A 5,748-nucleotide genomic window follows, 5' to 3' on the forward strand; every position below is an offset into this window, starting at 1 on the left:
TGCACACCGAAGAAGTTAAGGGAAATTTGTGCAATTTATCATATTTTTTTGTCAAACTTAACTCAGTTGTTTCTCAAAAAAAAAAAAAAAAAAACCTTAACTCAGTTGTTAAGGAAGGCTTAGGAGCATGCTGCGTGACCCCGCTTTCCGTGTTCGTGAAAATAAAACAATAGGATGTTGTGTCCAATACCCATGTCAAAACATAATATTTTTGTCTATGTCTATAAGATAGAGGTCACTTAATTACTGAATAATTTAAAGTTAAACTCGTAACCCTTTTGAAAGGTAAACAATAGGTTTCGTATCTTTTTTTCCCTGATTTTTTTTTCTTCTATATTATATTTATTTATTTACCACTTAAAAAAAAAAAAAACCTTTTGAACCTCAAATTTTAATCTATATATATATAAAATTGAAACTTTTGAGCCTCCACAATTTTTCACGTCAGCACAATATTAAAAAAAATAATAATAAACCAAAAAAAAAACTTAAAAAAAAAAAAAAAAAACATCTACACAAGAGCTTTTCTAAAACCCTAACCCGATATATATATACTCTGCCTTCTCTTTCTCCAAAATTTCTTTCTACCAGCTCCCTCAACCCAAAGCTCCTCCTCTACTAGCTCACCCAACATTCAGACCCACGGCAAAGACACCATACCCACCATACCCAGATTCCTCAATCAAAACCCACCATACCCACAAACCAACAGAGATCTCCTTCCTCAGACCCACGGCAAAGACCACTTCTCCTTACTCCAAAATGCAGACCACCAACCACCGCAGAGATCTCCTTCCTCAGACCCATGACAGAGCATCCAAAGAATCAAAACCTACCATACCTACCATTCCCACAAACCAACATATATCTACCGAAGAGGTATAACTCTGTAAATTTTTGTCTCTGTGTATGAGTTAGGGTTTTGTTTGGTTTGGGTTTTTTGAATTTTTTAACCATATTTGTTGAGCTAAAAATTCCGATTTGCTCTTCAATTGAAAATTTATCTGCCCAGTTATTACTTCCTATATACTGTTCTCTCTCCACTTCAATTGTTCATGGATTTTTTTTGTGGTTGTGGGTGATCTGCTTTGGTGTTTTGGGTTGCTGTGGCTGAATGGTTGGCCTTTGGTTTGCCGGCATTAAAAGGTTTTATTTTTTTATTTTTTAGGTTCTGGCGATTTAAGGTGGAAAATTTATTTTAGGTTTTGAACCAAAATTGGGGTTTGGATAGTTTGGGTTGTTGTCTTTACCAGTATAAACTATGCAAATATGCAATAAATTTAGTCTGATGTAGCTTCAAATATTTTTTGGTTTAATTCAATCTTTATCGGGTAAATAACTACTTGAGTAAAAATCCAAGGGCTTGCTGGTGATTAGATTAGATGAGCTTTAACATGTGATTTTAATTAAACCGCAAACTCATTCCTATACAAACTATCAATTTCGTTCCTTTGTCTTGGGATCTTTATTGAAATTTCTTATATGTGTGTAATCCAAGTAATAGGGTAGTATATGTATATGCTAAATTTCTTCTAAATGCACAGCAAATATATGGTTGATGTTTTAAATCTTCTTTTATGGGATGGAGTTTTAATATCATTGAACAATTTCTTATTCTTTGACATAGTTGATGTTAAGCTCTTTTGGAAAGTAAAAAAATCAAAATTTGAGGATTTTTGATGCATTCATTCATCTTATGCATTTAATTGTAGGAAAAGGAAACTGGGTAGCTGATTATTTCAAGAAACAACAAAGGATCCTTGAAGGTTGTTTGGGTATGCTCTCTTCTAAACACACAGCAAATATATGGTTGCTGTTTTAAATCAATATTCTGTTTTTTATAGTTTGATTGAAGGAACATGAGAGAGTTTGAATGTTAATATTGATTATAATTTCTCTGTACTGATTCTGATGTTGGGTTTCTCCCAATTATGAATATTCATTGGTTAGAAAAGTAAGTGAACATAAGCGGAAACACATCTGGCATATATCACTAAATCAGTTATATTAGTTTTGCAAATGGAGGATCTTGATCCATTTAATGTAGTGCACAGTAGCTCAAAAAGCAGTTTATAAATGGAGGATCTCGATTTATTTCATTTTAGGTTCTTTACATCAAACTGAAAAGCTATGAATGGTTTTTTGCAGAAAAAATACAGCTTCATGGTTTATGTTTTGACTGTTTTAAGTTCAGACTTAGAATAGTTTGGATTTCTTAGGTTTCTTTTAGTTTGGATTTTTAAGCATGGATTGAGGTTGCATATTCTTTTTAGTTTGATTGCTTTATGGTAATTACCTCTTACTAAAACACTTCTCTCTAATAAAGAATAAGATATTAGGGGTGAGAAAATTGGATGGGGTAGATTTTTTGTAGGCCATGTGACCCAAGTTTTTGGAGATTGTAGAAGAGTTTTTAAATTGATTGGGAGACCATATGCAATTAAGGGCATGATTTATATCAATAGGCTACCTATTTGGATAATCTTAATTTTTTGGCGAGTTTTTTAATTCTTGGTAATTCATGTTGGCAATGACACTGATTTTGGGTTGCATATGGTCTCTTCTATTACAACTAATTCTTGGTATTTCATGTTTTACACTGATTTTGGGTTACCTATTTACAACTAAAATCTCCTTCGCACTGCACTGTTTCACAAAAATCTACACTGGACTGTTTTATTAAAATCTGCATTACACTGCACTGTTTCAAATTGTCTGCACTGAACTCTTTCTCGTCTATTAATGTTTCTTGAACGTTGGTTGAAAATTGGATTTTTACTATTTTGCAGGCAGGGATTTGGCATTTTGTTATCTGGGTTATTTGGTAATACAACATCAAGACGAGAACAGTCATGTATTTACCAGTCTTTCCTTTATTTTGTACTGTTTATTGCATATTTATTGGTAATATGTTTCTAGAAAGTACCAATATTTTTCTGTTATATTTGGTATTTATTGGCATATTTTAACATCACTTGAAATATCAAAAGATATGATGTTAAAATATATTGAAGGTTTAGATATAGCTGAATCATCATTAATTATTTTATTGTCTTATGAATTACATGTGACCGTTAATTTTAATCATCATTCAAAATATGGGGTGCAATTTCCAAGTTTAGGTGCAATTGGGATGGTAATGGAAAGTTATTTATATTTTGGAGTGCAAAGTGAAAGTATCCTTTTGTTTATGATGGATTTCTTCAATTAACCCTATTTGTTTGTTTGTTTGAATATAAAAATATTTTAATGGCCAACTATGTGCCTTTGGATGTGGTAGGTGAACTTATTCTTTCCATTATATACACTCCTTTTGTGTCATTTTTTTATATCTAGAAATATGGGAATGATATTTGGAAGGAGAAAAATGGCTAGGAACGCCCATAATGTATATTTTGTTATTACTTGATGGCTATTACAATTCTAATGTCACATCATTTGGAGGTTTATCTTAATGTTCCAATGATCTTTTTTTTTTCCTTCACAGTTAAAATGTGGACTAATGTGTTCTCCTCTTTAACATTTCTTATCACTTTAGGAGCTTGAGCTCCAGAGATGATATGGACAAAAAACCATCTCGTATTTTAGTTTAATTGTTTTGAGTAAGTAGTTTTGCATAAAAAAAAATAAATAAAAAAGAAAAGAAAAGTGATGGCTGGAATGATTAATACGATTAACTCTACTATAGTTGATGCTCATCTTTGGGGACAGTAATAATATTTTATATCCTTTTATTATGGATATAATTTTTATATATTTTTAATTTTAAAAATTGGAAGCATTTCTGTGCATCGCACGGGTTAGCAACTAGTTTGATATAATAGGAAACCCCCTAGGCTCCCTTGGTGCCATTGTTGTTGGAAACCCCACAGGCCCATAATTGGTTTTCCGCGGCCAATACAATGGCCCAAGAAAGAGCACAGTTACCGCAGATTTTATTTTATTTTAGTTTTTATAAAAAATTTCTTTTTAGTCACCCAACTACTTTTTTCTCCTTTCCCAAAAAAAAAAAAAAAAAAAAAAAAAACTTTTTTCTCTCCTTTTTTTTTTCCCAATAGTTTTGACGCAAGTCACCCAACAGATTAAAAATCAATGTTTGCGATTCTTCCACAACCATAAAATTGGAAATGATTCTGAAGAAAATAATGTAAATTTCCCTCTATTAAAACCCAAAATCTAACGTAACAAAAATAAAGAAAACAAGAAAAACATATTAAAGCCTAGCCCACTTTCCACGTTCTTGGAAAGAGTATAGTAGGACATTAAGTCCTGCCTTGAAGTTTTGTTTGACATTGCTTTCTTCAAATTATAGTGTGGGCTGCTTGATTGTTTTAAGAGGAAAAATATGTCCAATAATGCATGCAATAACTTTCGCTGAAAATTCTATCTGCTTTTTACATTCATTCTTGACCTTATCGTATTTAGTCATGATCCACTTTTTATGTTGTTTTTGACTTTAGTGTTTAACCATGCCCTATTTTCCACGCTTTTGGAAAGAGAAAAACAGGACACATTGACATAGATTAACTTAATAATGACTAATATTCATCAACTTGTTAAAACAACATTACTTTAGGACATGACTATGACCTGGTGAGGAAAATTGTCTTACAACTTAATTTCTTTAGAGTTAAAATTTTCATGTTATATGTATTTTTCATCTTCATATGTATAAATATCTTTTAAATTTATAATAGAAGACAGATAGCATCTCAAAGTTACATTGTTGCAACTTAAACTTTTGCATTTCAACAAGATTATAACTCGAAATTGTTATTGCATTGAGGTTTCATAATCACAAAGAATAACTACACATATACAACTCCTATCTTAGTAAAATTATGATCCTCTACCACTGGTTACGTTTCCAAACCTTGAATTGAAACTCAGCGTGCAATTTTCTTATTCTTTTTCTCCTTTTCAGTGTTCTCACTTATTGAATTTCACAGTAAACAAGTAAAACAAAAAAGAGGGAAATCAAAGAGAGAAAGCAACAGAAATTTGATTTGAGGGAAAACAAAAACCACTCAATGACAATTGCAACCAGAGATCTATTTATATAACTAACAAACTAGCCGCTGTAACTCTAACAGAACTAACAGAATTTACAAATAACGTGGAGCCAATGAGGCATTGTCATCTGGCAAGGACCAACAATGACAAAACAATAATGTTGCTTCGTAAAATAACAGTAGTAGCTGAAGACAAAACGTCGTCATGGCGATAAATAAGAAAAGCGGTGCCGTTTAACTCAAAGAGCCGTCAAATTCAAAAAAGGAACTTCCGTGGTGGGCTTTTCATGTTTTAAAGAAGAAGAATCATAAACAATTACTAGTACTACTCTACTAATTTTCTTGTTAAATTTAAGAATGGGCATTGGGTTTGGAATCAAAGAGATATAGTTAAGTGCAAGCATGCACATCCTTAGTTTTGCAGTGAGCATTACAGCTGGCCTCAAGTAGCAGAGAGGAGTAGCAGTACTAAAGCTTCAGTGGCAGAGTCTAATTGGGCAAGCACAGAATTAATGGAAGTAATTGAGGCAATGCCACATCTTGAAGATCTTATTTATTCCTTTACAGAGCAGTTACCTTTTGGACTGAGAAGTTAGAGGTAGAGTAGACTTGTAACTGCTTTTCCCGCCAAGTGAGGGAGTTAGTTTTGCTTAACCTTTACTTGCTTAGATTGTATATAAATAGGATCAGTAGCTATGTATTTCACTGAGTTGCTTGTATTCATTCTCTCAATCAA

General features: G+C 32.2%; 1 long non-coding RNA gene across 1 annotated transcript; it reads left to right on the plus strand.

Moving 5' to 3' along the window:
* The first annotated feature begins 595 nt into the window (after positions 1-595).
* Positions 596-3,127, plus strand: LOC115960036. The gene is made up of 3 exons (XR_004085076.1): positions 596-879; positions 1,713-1,775; positions 2,790-3,127. It is a non-coding gene; the product is annotated as an uncharacterized LOC115960036 (long non-coding RNA).
* Positions 3,128-5,748: the final 2,621 nt, after the last annotated feature.

This window comes from Quercus lobata, chromosome 9, assembly GCF_001633185.2.
Source record: "Quercus lobata isolate SW786 chromosome 9, ValleyOak3.0 Primary Assembly, whole genome shotgun sequence".
In the NCBI taxonomy this organism is placed as follows: domain Eukaryota; kingdom Viridiplantae; phylum Streptophyta; class Magnoliopsida; order Fagales; family Fagaceae; genus Quercus; species Quercus lobata.